This window comes from Thermobia domestica, chromosome 7 (assembly GCF_964235325.1).
Source record: "Thermobia domestica chromosome 7, izTheDome1.hap1.1, whole genome shotgun sequence".
Lineage (NCBI taxonomy): Eukaryota > Metazoa > Arthropoda > Insecta > Zygentoma > Lepismatidae > Thermobia > Thermobia domestica.
Window position 1 is genome coordinate 231,208,604 of NC_137460.1, and position 24,588 is coordinate 231,233,191.

The window sequence follows — 24,588 nt, forward strand, 5'->3', positions numbered from 1 at the left end:
CCAACTGACTGACATGGATATTAATGTAACTTTCCATTACTTAACAAAGTATAGAAGCAACTGAATGGCATAAATATTAATATAGGTTACATCACTTAACAAAATATAGGTCCAACTTCCCGACATTAATACTAATAGTGTGTTACATCTTTTAACAAAGTATATATGGATCCTATTGACTAGCATAAATACTAATATAGGCTTACAGAACTTACTAAAATATAGGTCAAGCTGACTACTGAAAATACTAATGTAGGCTTTGCATAACTTAGCAAGCTATAGGCTTATATACATGCAAAAATTATGTACTACATTAACTTACCTCCAATTTGAGCCTTTTTTTCCTTGGCGAAAGAAACGATACTTAAAGCCTCCCATTAATACACAAGGTACACCTTTTTCTGTTTTCGTCAATGTAAACTCCATTCTGAAAGTTTCACTTATGTTTCTCCAGTTTATTGCTTCCTGTTTATATTACCCTCCTCACTAAAACTTGCGATTAATTCTCGATCCTGATTGGCTCGTTGTGATTCTCGTTCCTCATTGGCTTGTTCTATTATTGGTTTATTATATCCGCAATTCGTTCGGGGTTTTAACAGAACCTGAGGAGGTCTGACATACAGTTGCTGGTGACATTTGGGAGAGTGCACAACGGAGAAGAATAAGCTTTGCAGAGAAGAATTGCTGAGATGCATTGCTTTCCTGAAGAAGGTGTTCCAACCACAACCAACATAGATAACATCAGAGATGCATTAAAACAGCAAAACGTACAGTTCACGAACCTCATTCGTGTCCAAACAAAGGAGGGACCAGCACCCATCTTGAGAATGTTTTCAACATTTGCTCTGGCCATATACGTTGAACACGCTTTGCCGACAGTCGGCTAACGGAAACGCTTTGTTATCTCTCTGGGAGTGAAGCAAATACACAGTAATTAAAGAACTGAGGCCCTTTTCAGGCCCACAAACCAATTTCAGGTCCAAAACCTTTCTAATGTACACTGTCCGGTAAATATCTTCAGGATAAAACAGTTGAGAATGCTCTAAGAGCATTGCCAGAACGAACTTTAAAAGAATGGAGAGATCTAGCGGGAAGGATAGCTGTAATTGTTCCTAGATGTAAAGGTAAATCTTTTTATCCGCACCCTCTTCTCTTTCTCGCAAAAATTAACAAAATATCATCTCTTTATGACTTATAGTTCTCGAGATATGACTGCTTAAATATCTAGAAATTCGAACTTTTTTAGTCAGTATCACGGGAACGGTAAGTCATAGAGAGATGATATCAGTGTTAATCCCTAATAGAACATTAAACATTTTCGTACTGATATTAATTGATGGCCAGTTGCACAGTGGCCACCGGTTACTATTTGCTGCCAAAATATTTTGGCCAATATCATGGGAACGGTAATTCATAGAGAGACGATATTGGTCTTAATCAATACCTAAGAGGATGGTAAACACTTTGGTAGCAATATTAATTGGTGGCCATTGGCCAAACCAGAACTCTTTAAGTTCGTTGAAAACCGCGGCGAGACACAACATTCGACATGCTGCTTTAGAATTCTAACTGCATGTAGGAGGTACACGTAGATATAAGTTGCTGCATCACTCAAGGGGGCGAGCTTTCTTGCCAAGGGGCCCTATTTATCTCTAATACACTGACCACTCATTCTTGTAACAATTTATACGATAATACCTAGGTAATATATAACAAATGTTTCTCACAGCACCTAAGAACAACTAAGACGCAAATGCAAATCTAAGTATCATTTATAGAAAGGTGAAAGGATAGTTATTAAGATATGTGGTAGACACACCTGAAATATGTATACAAGTGCTTGTTTCTGATTGGCCAAAACTGGAAGATATAGACAAATCTTTATTTCTGATTGGTCGAACGTCTGTTCACGATATTTCAAGAGAACTTCTAGAAATATTTATATATATTGTTTATTTTATATATGTTTGTTTTCCTTACAGTATTTCAAAACTATTTGCTTTCAATAACTATATTCTTACAGTTTTAATCTTACAGTTAGATATGATACGGAAAATGAATGACTGGGACACATTCCCCAGTCACCCTCTCTAACGACGCCATTGCACACATATAATATAGATGACTGAAAATGCTATTGTTATCCATTACTTTGTATTTTTTTTTTTTTTTGTTAAAACGACTTGCATTTTGGTGACTGTTTTTATTAGTCGATATACTTATGGTAATGATGGCAACGTTGCACAAGATTTTTTTCGCAATTTCCAATTTTGTTGCCTGCTCATTAAGGCTTTATCTGTGTCAACAGATAAGCGTGGGAAAATTTGCGCAATGTCGGTGCACCCGAAAGAAATAACCTCGCTTCTCCCACCCAGCTTTATTTATTTGGAAGTTTATTTTTGTTTTTTCCTTTTGTTTAGTTATTAAAAACCACTTTGTTATTTATTTATTTAAAGGTTGGGTGTTAGCATGCGAGGTCAGGTTTTATTCAGTTGCATACTGATTTTCATTGTTTTTAGTCATTTCCTATTTTAAACTGTTCTTAACATTTAAAGATTAAAAAATAAATAATTAATTAAATTCGTTTGTCCTTCCTGGCGGGTACATGACAATATGTTTTATTCCATCAGAAGTGATTTTCTTTTTCGAATGTTAACGTGGAATTGTTTAAAATGATAGGGTAAGTTCGTCAACCATTCTTGACCGATCAACTCCATTCTACATCGAAACTAAATTCTTATGATACTTGTAACTTAAATTTAAATTGGAGAGATGGAGATACTAACATTTATTCTTTCATTCTTAACCAATTTTCAATCCAAACAAATATGGCGGTGATTGCAGTGGCATACGCAACAGGGGATTTAACCCTCTAGAGCAGCGTTTCTCAACCTTTTTCAACTTGTGGCACACTACGGGTGTTAGAGTAGAGGGGGGCAAGAGTACGTAGGGGGTAAGGATACGATTCCCTAAAATCAGGTGAATATATTCGCGTATGGCAATAATGCGTCACGTGGAGTTTGATGTTAATGGCGCCTAGAACCTAAACAAATTTGAGTGTGCTGCGGCAAACTACAAGCTATCTAGGTAAGTATTTATGTTTTTCTAATAGTTTGATATAATATTAGGACATAAGTAGTTAATGAATAACTTACACAATTTTATAACGATTTCAAAGTACTATAACGCGTTAGTTTCTAACATATCCATTGTTTGACAGGATGGAGTAAATTGACTTTCTTTCAACAGTTGGCTGTACAACATCACGGGGAAAGTCAATTGTGTAGTGAGGGGGCAAGGGTACGCAGATACCTACGGGGCAAGGGTACGCGTGCGTACTCTTGCCCCTTCTGTTCTATGAAAAAGAATCCAATTTGATTTAGAACTAACAATCAAAAAAGAATGTAGATTCCGTTGTAATAGAGAGTGACGGCAAACTTTACGAATACTGGTTCCCATATGTAGCCTCTAACGTTAATAATTCTGAAGAATCCTGATATTTTCTTATGTACGAGGGATAAATTTTTATTCTAAATACCATTCCTTACATAACAGTATCTAAGGTGGTGTTTGAGTTTTCGAAACAGATAAACTTGTGAGATAGTGACATCTGCAGTTATTGAATAACGTTACGCTTGCTTATTTTATTCAGGTTTCAGAAATACTACGCTTTGTCCTCTTTTATCTTAAATGTCAGTAGTATTCAGTAATAAATTTCAATGGGCCTTATGCAGAGTCGTTCTGACGCGTGATTAGTGCCATACTAAAAAAAAATCGAATACCGTATGTTTCCTGTAGTAGTCAGTCCTTTAGTAATCATACGTTAAAACGACTCTGCATAAGGCGGTATCAGTCCAATGATTGGTATGGGATTCTATAAAGATATGTGAAGCTAACCTAACCTAACATTTGACAATATGTAGCTTCATCAAGGATAGGTCGAGAAGTTTTCAAGTTACCCTCGTAGGTGACAAGCATTCTGTAACTGATGGAATAAGCTGGAAATATATTTTTATAAAGGGCCTAAATATTATCTGATTCTTTTGTATCCTATGCATTCCCATTACTGATATAAAGAGAATTAAGGATTTTTCTTTTCTTTTTTTGAATGAGAATCTGCAACGTCTGTAGGTACAATAAAGCCAGTAGGCCTATTTACCGAAGAAATGGAGAACGAATTAATGCAATATATCACATTACTGGATCAATCCTTCTATGAATTAACTTTAAAAGATCTACGGAGAATGGCATACAAGTTTGCTGAACGTAACTAGGTGCCCCATATCCTTTAGCCGTGTGAATCGAATGGCAGAAAGAGATTGAACAGAGTCTTTCCGTCGTACACATTTAACAATTGCTTTGCAACAGCCTTCAAAGACTGGACTGGGGAGAGCTCGTGGTTTTAGCAAGCCACAAGTTGAATGTTTTTTTTAATTGTCTAAAAGATCTTGTAAGACAAAACGGCTTTTCTCCACGGGATATCTACATGTACGAAACTGGAATAAATATAAAGTTCCAAAAGTCGACTAAAAATCAGTTGTGAATAAAACTGTATCTAGTGATTTTGGAGTTAACCTAACAGCTGTTTCATGGTGAGTGCATCTGGTTCCTTTATTCCCCAGATATTTTCCACAAAACAAATGAAACAAGAATTATTCGATGGCTCGCCGCCAGGTTCTGTGGGAATATCTAATTCTGGTTCATCAACTCACGACTTTTCGTAGAATGGTTATATTATTTACACCAACATGTGCGATCAAATTCGGTTACGAAGAAGGTATTTTTACTTGTTGACAATCAGACCTCTCACATTTCAATCGAAGCGATTGATTTCTGCAGGCAAAATAGGATAGTGATGTTGAGTTTACCACCAAATCCCAGTCATAATTTGAAACCATTAGATCGCTCCTTTTTTTGACCCAATGAAATCCTGGTATTCAACTGTGTGTGATAAATGGATGAGGAATCATCCATCCCACATAATTCCAAGTTGCGAGTTTGTTTACTGAGGCGTACTACAAAAAAGACTCATAAAATGCTTCGTTTGGAGTGTTGTACTGTATGGGGCGGAAACGTGGACATTACGTAAAGGTGATGAAAATCGACTGGAAGCCTTCGAAATGTGGGTGTGGAGAAGAATGGAAAGAATTAGTTGGGTCGAGCGGAAAACGAATGAGAGAGTGTTAGAAATGGTGGGTGAGAAAAGAACATTTTAGATATTATTAGGAAGAGGAAGAGAAACTGGTTGAGACATTGCCTAAGAAGATATTGTATCATGAGGGACGTCCTAGCGGGTATGGTGGCGGGAAAGAGAGGGAGGGTCGAAGGAGACTACAATTAATGGTTGATATAAAAACAGAAAGATCATACGTGAAGACAAAGAAGTTAGTGGAGGACCGTGGAGCATGGAAGCTTCTCAGCTGCAGCAAGTGATCTGCCAATAAAGGCAGAATACCTATGATGATGATGACTACAAAGCTGCAACCATTGGTATCCAACCTTCAAGAATCTGGAGTTGTCCTACTGAATCCAGATGTGTTCACTGAAGAAGATTTTCTTCCTTCTATTGTGGATGTGGTAGACTTAAATGTAAAAGCCAGGTCTGAAGACGAAAGCATTCCTGAAGCAACAAATCAAGCATCAGACCTGAATAGAGCCCAAAATCGTTTATCGGATGATTCACTGGAAGTAAAAAGGGACCCATGCGGTGCATCCAGATCAAACACTCCTTTGCCAGTTGCTCGTCCTCCTCCATCTGTTACCAAACCTTTAAACAGTAACGTTAGATCCTCACTAGAAGCAAGCAAGAGCTCATGCTGATTGTCCACTTCAAACACTCTTCTGCCGGTTGCTCGTTGTCATTCATCTGTTACCAAACCTTCAACCAGTAACGCTAGATCCTCACTAGAAGCAAGCAAGAGCTCATGCTGGCTGTCCACTTCAAACACTCTTCTGCCGGTTGCTCATCTATTACCAAACCTTCAACCAGTAACGCTAGATCCTCACTAGAAACAAGCAAGAGCTCATGCGGACTGTCCACTTCAAATACTCTTCTGCCGGTTGCTCGTTCTCATTCATCTGTTACCTAACCTTCAACTAGTATTACTTGGTTCTCACTAGAAGCAAGCAGGAGCTCATGCGGATTATCCACATCAAACACTTCTCTGCTGGCTGCTTGTTCATCGGTTACCAAACCTTCAACCAGTAAACTAGATCTTTACTGGAGGTAAGCAGGGGCCCATGTGGACCATTTACATCATTCACTCCTTTGGTGGTTGTCAGTCCTCCTCCAACTGCTACCAAGCACTCAACCAGTAGATCTTGATCTTCTCGAAGTCAATAAGAGATTCTGACATCCTCCCCTTTCAAGCAGAACTTACTTTCGAAACGGCGCCCTCCAAAGAGCAAAGGCAATCATCATCTTGTACCAGGAAAGCTACAACCGAAGTTGTAGCTACAACTCCTCAGGTCAGTGAGGAAGTAGTGTACGAGTGTCCATTATGCAATATCATTTACAGTGATCCACCAATAGAAGACTGGAACAAGTGCGCAAGATGTCATGAATGGTGGCATGAACAATGCACATCATATAAAGGAGTAGGCACCTTCATCTGTGATAATTGTTAATGCTCTTTTGGGTGCGTACTCTTGCCCCTTTGATTTCGTACTCTTGCCCCACATATAGGGGCAAGAGTACGAATTTGAATGTTTTCATTTCATGAGTTCTAGTTCCTCTAAGAATAGAGGTATATAAAAGTTGAGTTCACATTTCGTAAAGGAGAGTTCAAGTTTTGTGTTCCATGTAAAAGTTTTCCGTTGTAACTATTTTTTACCAAAATATATAAGTTTAATTAAAATTTGCGTACTCTTGCCCCCCTTTCCTATACTTGAATTCTCGCGGCACACTTATAGATATTATTATTTGTAAATATAAAACACAGTGATATTTTTTCTGTGATTATTGATCTCCTCCTCACAGAGAAGAAAGCTCTATCACTGGTTTTCCCCCGTGTAAATCATTATGCTTGTTTTTCATTCTAATTTAAAATTAGAAAACAATTACAATGAAATATTTGACTCAGGTTTTAAAAATACACTTTCTTTTTAAAAACTGTATATAACCTTTTATTAAGAAGGAAGATCACTAAATAATGAACGAACAAACGAATCTCTTTTACTTTTAAAGCACAAATGTAGATAATTTGTCGAAAGGATTTAATGATATTTTAAATTTTCAAGTTGTGAAATAGTCTGCAACAATAAAGAAGCAATAATGGTCATAACAATGATAAATACTTTTCTTAAACATTAGAAATGTACAGAATAGTAACCTGGTATGAAACTTAAACTTGTAGATTCATAGTAATGTGAAATACAAATATATATATTTTCCCCTACGTTTTGCAATTTGATTGCTATAAAATTAATAATTTTGTTTCGATTCCTCGCGACACACCAGCAGCCCATTCACGGTACACCGGTTGGGAAACGCTGCTCTAGAGCAAGATGATATGCAAACATGTAGCATATTAAATTATAGAAACGGCGAGGATTATGAAGCATCAGAAATGCGACTTTTACGAGAGTTACCGTCCAACATACTTTTTTTTAATTGAGTGCAGATAATTTCCACCAGGATGAGATAAATTCATGCCCATTTTTAACTGAATTTAATCACAAGCATAAAAAAAACATTGTATTGCATAAAATACCCCAAAAATGAATTCTATCTATCTATCTATCTATATATATATATATATATATATATATATATATATATATATATATATATATATATCCATCTATCTATCTATCTATCTGAGTAATATATTTATAAAACTAAATAAGCAAGTAAATATAGGGCACCAATTTAAACAATTAACTTTCTAGAAAGGAAATAGTGAACTACCGACTGCATGATCTGCATAACTGCATGACTGCATGAACTACACTCTCTGCCTTGACTCATACGGCTATTTCAACACTATACCTGCAATGTTACTCAACGCGTGTCTAAAACTTTACTATAATAAGTAAAATTATTCAAAGTTATATCACGGATTTAAAATCCAGGTAACTTTTGTACAGCTGTAGAATACTTCACGATCTCTTTACTAATAGCTTAGATTAATTGGTTAACGTGCTCAACGCTAGAGTGTGTCATTGCTAGTCTTTGCTTACAAAACCACTGCCTCGTCTGCCATCTAGCGGGAGGCCCGTGAAGGTCCTGAGTCGGGAAATACGTAGCTTGTGGAACAACACGTTATTTTATTATTATTATTATTATCTCTTGTGGTTATTCATTAATGCGTAATAATTGGAAAATGAAATTGTTTCGAAATAATGTGCAGGTAAAAGGAGGTAGAATTATTAAATTGAGAAGGGGCTAAGTTCTTTAGGCAAACCTTGCTAAATTTAAGACTCTTTAATTTTCTCTTTTCAAGCAATGAAAATTTTACCTATTCAAAAGTTTACCTTTGCAATTGAATGCTACCCTTTTGTGTCGAGTTGAGACATGCTTCATGAAAACGTGAATTTAAATCTAGTTTGATGGAAGTTATATTTAACGTGCCTTTTATTAGTTATTTGATTAATGTTCATCGTGATCACCATAGGTATTCTGCCAGTATTGCCAGGTCATTTGCCGCAACTGCGAAGCTTTCATGCTCCACGGTCTTCCCATAACCTCTTTGTTTTCCTTGTATGATTTTGTTTTGATGTCGTCCATTAATTGTAGTCTCCTTCGCGCCCTCCCTTTCTTTCCTGCCACCATACCTTCTAGCTCATGCCTCATGATACAGTTCGGGGCCGCGATGGATCAATGGTAGAGTGTTCACCTTTAGGGTATGGGGTCCTTGGTTCACTCCCAGCTCGCACCAAGTGAGCTTTGTGGTAAACAAACACCGTGTAGGCTACGTATCTTTTCTCGGGGCTCTCCCATTTCCTCTCACTTTCTTCGTCCCACCATTTCCTTCATTTCTCATCATCACCGTCTCCTTTAGCCTAGCCGGCATAACCATGGGACGTAAAACTTAAAAAGATTTTTGTCATGATAGGATAGTTCCTTCTTATCCAATGTCCCGACCGGTTTCTTTTCCTGTTCTTAATTTATATTATAAAATTGAAAGTGACTATGTTTGTGACTCTTAATCTCTTCAACTGCCCGACCGATCTCAATCAAATTTTCAACGTAGATGCGGTTCTGGCCTGGGAGTATTTTTAGCTATTTACTTTGACGACAGAGTTTAGGGGAGGGGGATGGGGGGCATACAAAAAATGAATAAAACTTAATAACTCTTGAAACACTCGACCGATCTTGATCAAATTTTCAGTGTACATGAGATTCGGACTGGCATGATTTTTGTCATTTCACTTTGGCAAAGCAACTTAGAGGAGGGGGTGGAGAGGGAGATATAAAAAAATCAATAGCCTAAATAGGCTATAAAAATAAAAGTGAATTAATAATTTTTGAACCACCCGATCGATCTCAATCAAATTTCCAACACATATGAAGTTCAAACCTGAGAAGTTTTTTATCATTTCATTTTGACAGTAGATCCTAGGGGAGGGGGAGGGAGGAGAGGAAAATATACGAAAATGAATAAAACTTAATAACTCTTGAACCACCAAACCGATCTCGATCAAACTTTCAACATAGATAAGGTTCGGTCCTGAGATAATTTTTGTCATTTAACTTTGACGGTGCAACGTAGGAGAGGGGGAGGAGAGGCGGAGATATATGTAAAAAAAAAAAATGAAAGTGACTGTCTGGGAGAGTTCACTCTTGAACCACTTGACCGATCTCGATCAAATTTTCAACATAGATGAAGTTCGAGCCTGGAGTGATATTTGTCTATTCACTTGGACGATAGAATTTAACTTGGAGGTAGAAGGGGGAGATATATAAAAATAAATAAAACTTAATAACTCTTGAACCACCGGATCGATCTCTATCAAATTTTCAACCTAGATGAAATTCGAACATGAGATGATTTTTGTCACATCACTTTGACGATATAACTGAAAAGAATCGAAAGACATTTACAAATGATCGAAAAAGACCGATATTAGTGCCGAATCTATAGTTTTTGAGGTCGCTGAGATGAACAGTGACACTTCTGATCCCATTTAAATCCAAATTCAGCCACGCAAAAATTATGGGAGGGGAGGGGGATATATTTACTGGTATCGGTCATTTTCGATGATGTTTATATATTCCCCTTCCCCTCCCACATTTTTTTGCGGGGCTGAATTTGGATTTAAATGGCATTATTAGAAGTGTCACTGTTCATCTCAGCGACCTCAAAAATTATAAATTCGACACTAATATCGGTCATATTAATAAATATAATCAAAATTACCAATATCAGTGTCGAATTCAGTTTTCGGGGTCGCTAAGATGAACAATGAATGACACTTCGGATGCCGTGCCCAACAACATGGGGAGGGAAGGAGGATATATATAAATCATCGAAAATGACCGATACCAGTAATAGTAAAAAGTGACCTGACTAGCGGAACATGTTACTATTTTTTTCTTAATTTAACGCAGTGAAGCGGGTAATTTATGTTAGTAATATCTAAAATTGTTCTTTTCTTCTCCACCATTTCTAACACCTTCTTATTCGTTTTTCGCTCGATCCAGCAAATTCTCTCAATTCTTCTACACACCCACATTTCGAAAGCTTGCAGTCGTTTTTCATCATTTTTGCGTAATGTTCATGTTCCTAACGCATACAGAACAATACTCCACACGATGCATTTTATAAGTCTTTTTCTCAATAGCTAGGAAAGGCTTTCTAGCCAGGTGTACCATCGAATGACATCTATCGCGTCAGATAAAAGGTTTATAAATCATTTTTGACTTAGCTATGTGAAATTTAGTACAACTGAATTGCCATACATTTAAGCCATGTTGTTAATTTGCAAGCATTGATAGCATTACCATTAAAATATTTAGTTTGCTTTTATGGTTGAACCATGTCTTCCTGATCATAATTTCGTAACTTTTAAAGTATTTTTGTACTTTGGTTACAAAATTCAGACTGTTTATTTCAAAGCAACATTGCCATAAAATAGGTCTTATGTGTAGCTACAGAGCAGCATTGCCCTATTATGGTCAAATATCATAAGAATAGTCTCAGTAATTACCAACAGTTTCGTTGACATATCTTCCTACAGAGCAAGAAACCACAAACAAATTGAAAAAGAACTTTCGCGGAACGTAGGAGATAAAGCTTCTACAATACTAAATTTGACTGTCCCCTGTTGACGAGGATTAGAAGTATCTAAAGAAGCGACCCGCAAATCATGTATATGAATATTGTATGAAAGGAATGATGCCAATTAAATGATCACTGAAATTATAATTCGTGCGGATAACACAATAGAATGCGATGTTGCTTGAGAGGAACAGTGCGAAATAAAAGATTAAACTTCTTGTTTTTGCAAAAGGTCAAAAGTATCTGTTTCTTTATGGCTAACCGGCTATTTCCGCCATAAAATATTTTGGTATTATTTGTGCACCTTGTGCTTATATATAGTCTAAATGTGATCTTCTTGCTTTCCAGGAGGGGGAGGAGGTGGAGGAGGAGGTGGTGGTGGTGGTAAAGGAGGTGATGAGGTATGCTTTTAAATCTGTTTTCAATTTCTATTACTAATTACTAAAGTCAAAAACTTTTCTATATATTTGATAATCTTTGTTAAGAATTGCACCTTTTCTGGCTAAAATATGTAAGGGCATCTTAGATAGCAAGAATGTTTATTGATGTGTAGTTTTTTGATTGTTATTTAGTTTCTGTATCCGCTGTACCTCTAGTCTTAATTCTTATTCTTATACTCCCTACTTTCCCATCTTTAATATACAGTTTACACAATAAGAAAACAGAAAAGGTCTACCCTATTCTGCTCTACATGATCTGTAGACTCACCTAACTAAGGAGATAAGTGGGATAAACATGTCCTGGAACATATAGCTTACACTAAGATTTCAGACATGTACTTCAAATTAACTTAATATATTACAGTAACATTGTATAACTTTGCTTCTCTTTTCTGATGTAAGTTTTACTGTGTCAAACTTTTAGATATATTAAAAGTATGTACGAAATATATACGAGGGTTTGTGTGCGTCTGTCGTGGCAATGGGTCTGACAATGTGAATTGGAAATGATACGACCATGGAGTCATTTACAATTCAGCAATACAATCTTCTTAGTGCTGCTGTGAATATGTTTCCAATCACGTGGCATAAGTTGGTTGCCAGTGATAGCTCCATTTCGCACAAGACTACATCGTGACAAGGGTGAAATGGTAGAGCAGCAATATGCTGAACCTTGCCCGCTTCAATAAAACCTTTTTCAATTTAATTCAATTCATTGACGAAATGATGCTTGGGACGCCACTGCAACGTTCCTCCCTCAGCGGTAGTCAAAGGAACTCATGACGGACAAATAAAGTGAGTCCCAATACCTCATAATGTCAATCATATAGCCTCACTGATGAACAGGACGCTAAACTCAACATTTCCATTTGTGCCAATTCTCAGTCTCAGTTGGGATATGTGGTACTCATTTTGCCGATAGATTACGCAAGCCGATATCCAAGGTTAGCATCTGGTACACAGAGGATGATAAAATGTTAGGTTCAGTTGCTAATTCAGTACATGTGAATCGGCGATGTGTGCGGTCGCAGTGTCTCCAGGTAATGCCGATTTGCTTTCGTTCGAGAGTGCCAGTCACCTCGTTCTTCCGTGGCTGGTTCACAATAGTTATCAATCGCCTAGGCAACTTTACAATGGTCACCAAACACTTACACCTACGTAGGAACATTTTAAACAAGATCTTGTCTCCGCTACAAATGAGAAACATATATCTAGGGCTGTGCGATATCGAATATCGACAATATCGGATATCGATATCGAATATCGACAATATCGGATATCGATATTTTTGCAATATCGATTATCGATATAAAATGATATCGTGATATCGATATATCGACATATCGCACAGCCCTACATATATCAACATTGTTGCCAAAGCAATACTACTGTTAATAATAATAGAAATAATAATATCCTCGAATAATCAGCGAAAACGCCGAAAGTAAAAAGACCTGTAAGGGATTTGTTGGTAGATAACATTGCCATGAACCCTATCAAAACTTAATTTTCCCACCTTAGGAGCTGTGAATTATTGCTCGTTAGAAGGTATAAAATGTTTTAAAACTAATACTTTCAGAAAAAAAAAATACTTTCCAATGAAGATACAACATAAAACTAATATTTAAACAGCAGCTGGGATAAATTTTAAACGTTAATTCACGTTTGTATCCGTGGGTACAGAAAGTAAGCTTTAATCTTCGTCCTATGCAAGAGTTCTAATTGAAAGTATTTTTCTATATTGTAGAACAGATGATTATGTAACAACAACTTTAGCTGTTTTTTAAGCTGCAAATTTTGCATTTGTTTAGCAGAATTTGGAAGTTTGTTCTATAATTATATTCTTATGTGGGGTAATGAGTTTTAAGTTTTCTGTTAATCTGGAAATTTTATGTATGAAGATGATGGTTTTTCTCGTGGTGTATTGGTAATCCGGAGTTTAATGGAAATTTTCTCTTATTTGTATGTACAGTATATTATAATAGCTATATATTGGCCCTAAGTTTGTCTATATAATAATTTCTGGAGGTAATTAAAACGTAGTTTACTCATTAAATGTTCAATGATAACACTCAAGATACAATAGACGGTATTATGCATCAATTGACCAAGCGCCAAAACACGGTTCTGAGATATTAAAGGAAATAAAATCCTGTTCCCAATACGATCGAGTACTTGATGCTTGGTTAGGGTGACCAAATCGTAAACTAGAAAAAACGGGACGCCTTTTATTTCTGGGTAGGTTGCTCCCCTAAATATATATTTTTAACCTCTCCGTTCTCTCTCTCTCTCTCTCTCTCTCTCTCTCTCTCTCTCTCTTTGTATCTCTCACAACAAAGGACAAATTTACACTCTTTCCTTTTAAAACCTATTGAAAAGATTGTGGAATTAATTAGATAATAAGTAACTATCAGCAGCTAACAAAAAATTAAATATTTGAAAACATTACTAAAAATATATGAGCGCTCAAATCTATCACCGACAGAATTTATAATTACTCTCAGCATCGGATTCCAACTCCTTTTATTTACATTGTCTTACCTTTAAATATTATTTCATTTACAACTAGTTTTCTTTTTACTTTCACTTTTATAGTTCTATACTTCTGTTCACCTTTCGTAAATGGAAGTATGTTACATCTTAGTGAAATTACGAAAACAGTGTACTGTACTGATGACAGCGCCTCAATTTTCCACCACCCGAAACAGAGAGTAAAATCAGGTTACGTTTGTTCTCCATAAGACTTTCATCTCCTTGCACTGCCGTCTGCGGAGTGGGAAGGCCTAGGAGGGAAAACAGTGCAGCCACCACATCCAATACTGCAAACGTCGTAGTGACGTTGCACAGTAATTAGACTTATTCCAATATTATCACATAACTTAGAAAATAATATAAATTAGGAAATTTTAGCGATTCAAAAGGTTTTTTGTACTCAATGTGCGTAAATACGGGACATTTTGGCGTCCCGGGAGAAGTTTTCGGGACACCGGGAATGGTAGTAAAAAAACGTGACAATCCCGTTTTTACGGGACGGTTGGTCACCCTAGCTTGGTCAAATAGCTTCTCCTGAACGTTTAAATAAATAGTAGGATTTCAAACTATTTTTCTTACATTATATACATTGTTTCCTACTATCTGATGTAAAAATCTCGAAAATCGCAAAATAGCGATTGGTCAATCGATGCATAACATCGTCCAAAACTGATGTAGGCCTATTTTCCGAAGATTTTCTACATTTACCTTTTTTATTTTTCACAAAATTACTTCTTTATAATTAAAAATACATCCACTATTAACGGCTTCTTTACGTATTATATAAGAACTGTCTAGGAAAACATGTTTACACATGTCTGGCCACAAAACGTAACAAGTTAAATGCTCAGGTCTGGCCTAAAAGAAAATACTATCATACGTTACAGACTGTTGTCCATATCAACATATACATATTTATAAATGTTATCGTTATAAGAGAATCATGTTTTGAGAATATTTACACACGATTATGGTAATGTATTTAGTCAATAAAGCATGGTCTGTTAAATGTATAAAAGGAAACTGATAACATATTTCTTAGTTCAGTACTTATTTTACGGTATATAAGTAGCGAGAGAAAGACATACTGTATACTGAGCATTAAGGTCTCGTAGCAGCTGCTCTGATTAACTTTCCATTGGTTGGAAACCTTAACCAAGTAGGGTATTAAGAAATAGAAACACTCTCTCCCTGGGAAATTCTTGAATTAACAGAGGATAAAACTCTTACTCTAAGGATTTTTAAGATTCCTCTGGGTTTGCCAGAGCTTGAATAGTATTCGTCACTGAGATACAGCTCCTTCCAGTTCAATTTTATTTCCTGAACTCTACAGTTAGTGAATTACATGAAGGAGATAAATGACTATCATTTGTAAGCCTTTGCTCAACTCTATATTAAATGGGTTTCATTTAAGAGATAAGTGATTATTACTTGTTAGCCTTTGTTCAACACCACAGTAAGTGAATTCCATAAGGGAGATAAGTAATTATGTCCTGTAAACGTTTGCCCAATTCTATAGTAAGTGGAATTCATGAAAGAGATAAATCATTATCACTTGTAAACCTTTGTCCAACTCCATATTAAATACATTTCATAAGGGAGATAAGTTACTTGTAAGCCTTTCCCTAACTGTACAATAAGTACATTCCATAAGTAAGAGTAAACTCTTGCCCAACTCTACAGTAAATATCTTCCGTCAGCGAGATATTTATGTGACGTGTAAACCTGAATTGTTTCTCTCTTTTTTCCAGAAAAAAGGTGGAGGAGGCAAAGGAGGAGGAGGTGGAGGTGGTGATAAAGGAGGAGGAGGAGAAAAAGGAGGCAAAGGAGGCAAAAAGGGTAAGAAGGTCATGGATTGTTATTTGTGTATCAAGATATCCTTGTGATGTCCTCATATCCTTGAATGTCATTCCCTAGGGCTGAGGATCCAAAGGTGTTGTTAATTCACACAGAAAAGTCATCCGCCCTGTCAGGGTCTAAAAATCATAATAGTCAAAGAAACGGGAGGACATGTGAAAAACTCTTTCCACTGGAATGTATTGACAGCTCGTATTTTGGGATATCCATAATACATGAAGAAAGTATATGTTTCAAAATCCTGGGTTAGGCGCGTGGGTGACAATTGCACCCATCAATATTCGTTGGAAGCCTGGAACACTGTGTGTTGATGATCACAGTCGTTCGTTTTCGTACCTGATCGTTGATTGTTGGTGTCTATTGTGGCAGCAGTAAGGCACTTCTCTTTCTTACCTACAGTTGATTAGGAATAAATTTTCTCTGCAGTTGCGTATTTGGCTGATAGTTGTCAACTACACGCTGAGTTGAGTTGAGTTGATTTTAACACCCCTTTCAGCAGCGAGGCTATATGAAACGGGACATACTGATTAACGTGAAATTCGAACCACATGAGCTCCCGCCGGGAAAGCATACGCTAACCGCTTAGCCACGAAAGTCAACTGCACGCCTGTATTCGTAACAACTAAACGGGAAAACGCCGGTAGAGACGTTACAAGACACGAATGTTGTTCTGTAGTGGTGGCTCGAAGAGGAAGAGAAGGAGTCCGAAGTGTTTTCTGATGGAAGGTATTATAAAATTGATCATGTGACTTGAAGTAACCACAGCACCGAGTGGGAATTAGAGGTGAGTGATGAAGAATATAGGTCCAGTTCTTCAGAATTGATTGATAATGATATTATATACAACTCATCTCAATTTTATTATGGAAAAGATCTTGAAACAAGATGGGACGCCAGAATTCGTCGAAAATTTTTTTGTACTCCAGCAAGTAACATGACTTATTCATCTTCCTGGAAGCTGAGGTAAGGCCCGTTTGGTCAAGGCTCCAATAGTTGTCATTCCTGTCGAAGAGGGAAGTACAAAATTACAAGAATGGGCGCTTAAAATATAAGAGGTGAAGGCGTGAAGAGCATTCAAAGATACTTGTATAACTTGCCTAAAATCAGTGTAGTGGCCATGGAAATACATTTTTGTTATAGTGATGTCTGTTAAATCAGAATTATAATTCTGTAGTAATTAATACTTTTTCAAGTAAACGAAATAATAAAGAAAAAATCCTGCATTATCTAAAACAGAGACATTTTATGCTGGATAGACCTATATTTTAATAAGTGGGTGACGCCAGTCAAAAACGGTCCTAATTGCGCAACACAAACGTACATTACTAACGTAGGGTTAAAAAGAAATTAAAATATAGCTCTTTCTTGAGAAACTTCTCTCGCAATGATATACGCTTGGATACAATGTCGAAACTGTTTGCCACACAATTAAATCTAATAAATTAATCTCTTGGAAACGGACGCAACATATAATCACATCCGATGCTTACCTTAAGCAGTTTTTGCTAATTTAGCAATTTCGATATGCCAATTACCTAGCAAAAATGTGGTTTAGCTATTAGCTACAATTTTGGTAAATTTTACGTTCATGATGACTAATTTCTATCCATTTCCTCTTCGTGGTAGTTCAATTGTCTTTTACTCTTTCCTAATCAGAATTTCTTTTAGACAAGTACGAATGGAAACAATGCGGAGCTTCTATTTTCCATTCCTTTGATCTACAACAATAATCACATTGCTACACTATAATAGGTATCTTATTTATATTATTTTCACCTAAACTCCAGTCTCACCGCAAATAGACGTTTCTTAAACTTCTTAAGCTTCGAGCTCGAGCGAGGAGTGAATTTGTCTAGGCTATGACTTGTTTCTCGTGTAGTCAATAATGCCATCAAAATATAGCCAAAATTGCAACAAGAAATGGAAACTAAGAAAATAATTCAATTGATTTTATTACTTCTTGTCAATGAGAGAGCAAAATATGTGGAAGACGCTTTAAGTGCAAATCATAGAAGTTTTTGATTTGAGTGTATCACGAAGAATATTATAGTATGTTTTAAGTTAGTACATTGAAATTAGTAAATTTTTAGCTTACTTTACTTATAAATTCTGTTAGCTATAAATGTAGCTATAATTTGAGGCAAGTGTAAAGTTTTTTTTGGTAAATTCTGTGCTTCATTTAGCTACTTCTGAAGACACCTGTTGGGAACAGTACCGTTAAGAACGATTACTGCATATAAATACAACATCTATACGGAGCAAATGGGTGTAATTTGTATTTGGTTTATATTGTTATGCAAGATAAAAGTCCCTTTTTTTTGACAAATGAAGGCTTCTGTTAGCGTAACTTCTGTTGCATACGAGTGATTTCTCCTGTGTAGGACTGGTGTAGTTTCTCGACTAGATTCCAGTGCATTGTACCACCAGCATCCCACCAAACGGTGAACTTTGCTCATAATCGCGTTTGTAAGAAATGATTCAGTCATTTTTCGAGGTGGTTCTCCTCAATCGTAGCACCATCCTGACCTGCTAGAGTTCTCTTGGACTATGCATTTCACATCTCACATCTTACGGTATGATGCAATAGTATATCCTTCTTGTTTCTGAAACCAAGAGAAGAAAGCAGAATTCCAGTCGTTGTTCTTTTGTGCGGTTCATCAAGTCAATCTGTCAGTCATTCGTCTATCGTTTCCACCGTTTCTGTTGGTTCAGATGGTTTGGAATGGCTCTTGAGGGAGAAAACTGTTACACCGTTTGACGTGGATCCTTTTCCACTTCCGTTCTCAAAAGTGTCGTTTTCCACAAGCGTTGGTGGTTTTCCAGATCATCATTTCTAAGGTTGATATCGTCTCTCGAAATCGGTTCAAATAATGTTAAGCTGTTCGCCTATTGATAGTTCCAGGTTCAAACATTGGTTGATGTTCCTCACTACTATATAATTTCCTGTTACAATTTCCACTCGTAAAGTAACACGGCCTGTACATCATGGTTCAACGTAGTGTTTCCGTTTGATGCTTGCAAGACATCCACTGCATGCACGGACAGAAATTTCGCTACCTTTCGCTTAGTAGTTCTCTATTTAGTTTTACCTCTTGTATGTTCAGATTAATTGGGTGCCCACGTATTCTTCTAGTCGTACTTAACCTTTGCATATCCACAAAAATACTTTTCGTAGGACACAGCCTTATAATTTTACTACGGCGAAATTTACACTCCGAATTGAAGGGAATTCAACGAAGTGAAACATGACCAAAAACAGTTACTGCAGTTTTGACATTAAAATGGCGTGATAGTAGCAAGAAAGAGGAATTAACATAGTAAACAGTGCGACGGTAACGACGTGATAGAAATAGCACAACCTTGTTCGGTTGTGGCATATATAACCTCGAACATCAAGTTCTGTCTAAATCTATTGGCAATTCATAAATAAGTCCACTTTTAGTGTTGTTTCAGATATAAGCATAGATTTATTTCTGAATGTTCATGTTCTCCTTCAAGAGTATTCTCATATTTTGTGAACTTCCATTTATATCTTGTTTGTCAGTTTGAGGCTATTGTTTCATGTAGAATCAAAGTAAGACTAGGGTTTCCTTCTTACATATCGGGTGATTTTAGAAAAGTTTTGTTTGCCATGATGACTTTCTTACTCAAGATTTTGCTTTCATACATTTCATTCAATATTTTTTCCGGCTACTAGGGATGCGCACGAGACGAGTCGAGACAGGATTTTCCTGAGAAAATTCGAGTCGAGACACGACTCTTCCAATAGAGAAATATACATTTTTTGAGTCGAGACATCACTTTTACAGCACATTTTCGAGACGAAACAGCCACAAATCTTGTCTCGTGCTCATCCACACCGGCTACAGATTACTGCAGATGGGTGTTTATAATTTTACATTAACAAAAATAGCTCAAAATATGAATTTAGTGAAAATAAAACCAATATTTTTGTCATAGTTACTCGTGAGCAAGGACATGAAACTTTATTCTGTTGTAGCATGGAAGCAGAAAAGTGGGATATAATCATAACACTTGCAGTCAAGGAATAACCATCTTCCCTAAATTCAATTGGAATATGATGAGATGAAAAGGAAGTTTCAGCTGAAATTTTAAATAAAAAGTCCGTTGTTACAATATAAGAGTACTTCAAAAACTTTCATACTCGTAGCCTTTGCCCAAACAAAAAATAATGTCGTTGATCTCCCTAAAGGGGCTCATAGACGATCCACGGTTTGTGCAGACATGTTTGTGCAAACACTCGACCATACACGATTCAACTATTTGCACAAACTTCAGTTCAATTTTGAGTTTGATCGCATAAACATGTCCACTGAAGCCGCTTGTTTAGTGATAGTAATTGCTTGTGCTTTGGAAGGGGAAAGACCCGCGAAACCAAAAAGGAAGAAGAGGGTGTGTATGAAAGGGTAGTTCAAGAAACGGCCTAGTTTAGTCATCAAAATTTAATAGCCAAGCTTGAGATAATTGGACTTATTTACGAATGGATTCATTTATATTTGGTGAAATATTGAAAATGGTTACGCCTCTTATTCAAAAAACAGAATACAAATATCAGAGATGCGATATCTCCCGATTAGTGGTTGTTCGCTACTTTGCGTAATCTTGTTTGCGGAAACACGTACGAGGATTTAAATTTGAAACAGCCATTGCACCCCAGACGCTTGGACAAATTATTATAGAAACATATGAGGCCGCAATTTTCAGATTCCTGTTTGTATATTCACTCTTTACCTTCCACAGTTCAGGTAAATTTTTATAAAGTTCAATAAATTCTCTCTAGGATTCTTGAATCATATTCATTGACGCCACAACGCAAGAAATAAGCGTTTTATACTAGGCCTCCTACTCGGAAATAAATCTCGTGTTTGCACAAACATGCCCATACACGGTCCATGTGATTGCGCAAACAGTATATTCGTGTAAACAATTTTTGATCGAGTTCGTTGTGGAAAATGTTTGCACAAACGTTTGCGCAAACAGTTTATACAGCAGCATACACGGTCAAACTGTTTGCACAAACAGCCTTGTTTGCACAAACCGTGGACCGTGTATGGGTCCTATATAGCTACTTTCTTGCGTCTCTTCTTATAAATATAATCCAGAAGATGAATATGGTCTATTCATTAGAGGTCAGTTTTATGGTTTTTGAGGAGTAGAGACAAAATTATTCACTGTTGAACACTGTTCGACTCTATTCAACTAGTGATACTATGCATTGCACTAGTAAGTGCAAAGTTCCAGAGTTGACCAGCTTATCCGATTTCAACTGCAACCAATAGGGATAATAAAAATTCCATGGTAAAGTTATAGACTGTATTCTATCAAAATCAAGCATTTTCTACGGAGATTATGTTGGAAACTTATTTTGTGTACCTAGGTATATACCTAGATATGAACGAATTTGAAAAATGGAGTAGATTTTGATGAATTATCCTTATTTTTGATGAATTTCAACCCCAAATAACAGTGTTATTTCCGTGGGTTCGAGAGAGAGAGAGAGAGAGAGAGAGAGAGACATACCAAATTTCATTAAAATCGGATAAGATCTGCGATTATCATTATGAAACAGACGGGCGGACAGATACACAAATGCCGATTAAGTTGCATGCATCAAAAGCTTTGCTATTCTCGCTTCCATCATCATTATCATATCTTTAAATACCTTTTAATGTTTCGTTAAAATATTTAACCGCCTTATAAGCATTCATTACAACTGTTAATAATGGGATATCTCATGATGTTTAAAAATTCTAAAAAAAATTAAAATACTCGTTCTATGAAATACGTTAATGGTTGTTTCACTGAAAATGTTATAAGAATTTTAAAGATTTGATACAGTACTTTATTATGATATGTCATGTCTTGAAACAATGGTGAATTCTCTTAGTAACGTTAAATTGTGAAATCAGTACCGGTAATGGTTGCTGGTGAAGCTTTTAGTTAATTTTCAACCAGATAATTAATATTTTGTTATTTGTTTTCTTTCAGGGGGTAAGAAGTGAGAGGTCGTCATCGGTATGCTTTCGAGAAACATGGGACAACATAAATGCGACCAGATGAGAACGGAATAGATCATTAAAATAAAATTTGAGGGCCATGCTTCTTTAAACAACAGAATGGTTTTGTTTTCCAGCTTCTTTAGGCTGAACATTAAAACTCAAGATATTGTCAAGAGATATTTATACTTTGTTAAAACTCAAGATATTGTGAAATTCAAGAGATATTTGTACTTTTGCTTCGTTTCAACAAATCCATGTGACCAAAGGAAACTTAAAGAAACCATCACGTGTAAAATATTTATTTTCAAAATGCAATAAATGAATTTACTAACTTGTCTAGTTTCATTTGACAATTTTTCTTTGAATGTGGTTCTGCTGATGGAAGTGACGTAAGACCTACAAGTTAGTTAAAATAGTTTCATTTGATGATTTCATGAGAATTTAATCATGGTTAAGAATATTATACCAATCTCCATCTAATACAAATAAAATAATACGAAGTACTTTAAAACATTCAGTTAAGGTTAAGCATAGAGAGATCTGTGCAATCTACGAACTTCCCACCAAAGAAGAAGTGCTAGAGTCTGTCTATTCCAAGTGTTCCCTCAGAAAATATGCGAAACATACTTCAGCCCCACCCCGCCACCTTCTGACGGAGAAAACCCTCCCTTAGCTTAGTGGTAAAAAGGTGAATGACCTCAGCTGTGTTGCCAATTTGTCATTCAGTCATTTCGTCTTGACAAGTGAAGATCGTAGGCTACTTAGAATGGCTAACAAGACAGAGCACAGCGAAGTCTGTGAAATAATTCATAGTGACAACGCTTCCGTATCCAATAATTAAAAGATCTCGGCTACAGCAATTTGTTTCTCCTTTTTCGAGGGAGATACGGGAAATCACATATCAACAGCAGCGCCAGAAGGGGCACACTTAAAATAAAAAGGTTCTAGTAACGGTATTCTGGGATGTTCAAGGTGTTCTACTGGTGAATTTTCTAACGCGCAAGGCTACTGTGAATGCTGTGTGGTATGAAACAACATTAACAAAGTGGCATCCTACTCTTCGTGATAAACCCTACCATTCATGCTGCAAATGTTATCTTCACTTGTCAATTTAATGGAAAGACTTGGGTCGTAAACACGTCAGATGTCTGGGTTGGAAACTAGTGGTGGATTTAGAGATATTGCCCCAAGATTTTTGTGGTCAGAGGAGCCTCACCTGCGACTATACCCACTCCGTAATAAGCTGTCCATGAATGATGTCGTCCCAGTATTTCTCTTTAACAGAGATGCTTTAGCCACAGACTGTTTTACAGCAAATTTACTTTTTAGTATATACAGATATCTTCATAGATTCAGATTCTTCATTATATCCTTTTTATAGGTAAAAACTAACTCAATGGGTTACATTTTATCATATCTTTCAATCTTCGATAGAAGAACAAGAAGTCTTCTACGTGTTCATCCTATAGACAAATGTTGTTGGAAGCAATCAAATAAGAAATTTTGTAGATGTCCATTCAGCCGTGGACCTAGCATTTCTCGTTATCTTTCTATCAGCGTTTTTCTGTCAAGATCGCTATAAACATTTTCCAAGGAAGTGACTCTTTGTCACATATAAAAAATAACATGAATTCACTACTTCATTTTAAAAGTGTTGGTTTCATTTCACAGGTAGCGAGCGAGGTATATGAAGGCACAATTTATATAAATTTCCACAAATCTCCAAACTTGAGAAATTAGAAATTTAAAACAAAAAATATCTATGCATTAAAATTCGTTTATATGAATTGTTTTTAATATTAAAATAAGTAAAAATAACAGAAGCTCTACTGCTATCCCGGTTCAAATTATCTAATGTATGTGACAAATAAATATTCTTTCTTTGATACGTGACATGAAGCCTAAGTGGGATCTGAATCACTACTCATGTTTACGAATTCCTACAATAAAGTAATCAGAATGTTTTTCTCCAGTTGATGCTGGCAACCCTGCAGACAGAAACCTTGGGCCTGCTCCACTAGCACAGCAAGTGGCGCTCACGAAATATTATTCATTGCGGAGTTAGAGGTTGAAGAGTGCGGTCGTGTGTAGGCCCCCTGTCATAACAATGGAAGCACGTAATATTGAACAGCGCTACACAATCTCCTTCTGTGTGAAACTTGGTGAGTCTGCTGCGGTAACATACCAGAAGCTTCAGCAGGCCTTTGGAAATGCAGTATTATCAATGGCACAGGTGTATCGTTGGTACAAAATGTTTGCGGAAGGCAGAAGAAAAATCGAAGATAAACACCGCAGTGGACGACCCACAACAACACGAACGGAAGAGAACACAGACAGAGCGAGGGAACTTGTGCGAGCAGATAGACGATTAACCGTGAAAATGATTGCGAATCAACTGAACATGAATCGAGAAACAGTGCTTCTGATATTAACTGAAAATTTGGGAATGCGAAAAGTGTGCCAAACTGGTTCCGAAAAATCTCACAAAGCAACGAAAAGATGACCGGAGGGCTGTGG

At 36.5% G+C, this 24,588-nt stretch overlaps 1 long non-coding RNA gene and 1 pseudogene across 1 annotated transcript in view; both read left to right on the forward strand.

The window, feature by feature from the left end:
- Positions 1–22,404, forward strand: part of LOC145689016 (uncharacterized) — a 32,825-nt gene extending 10,421 nt beyond the window's left edge. Inside the window, exons 2-4 of the long non-coding RNA XR_014132061.1 lie at positions 11,571–11,623; positions 15,946–16,033; positions 22,061–22,404. This is a non-coding gene — a long non-coding RNA (uncharacterized LOC145689016). The remainder of the gene's footprint in view (positions 1–11,570; positions 11,624–15,945; positions 16,034–22,060) is intronic.
- Positions 22,405–24,178: 1,774 nt separating this feature from the next.
- Positions 24,179–24,574, forward strand: LOC145689594 (protein GVQW3 pseudogene; annotated as a pseudogene).
- The last annotated feature ends 14 nt before the right edge of the window (positions 24,575–24,588 follow it).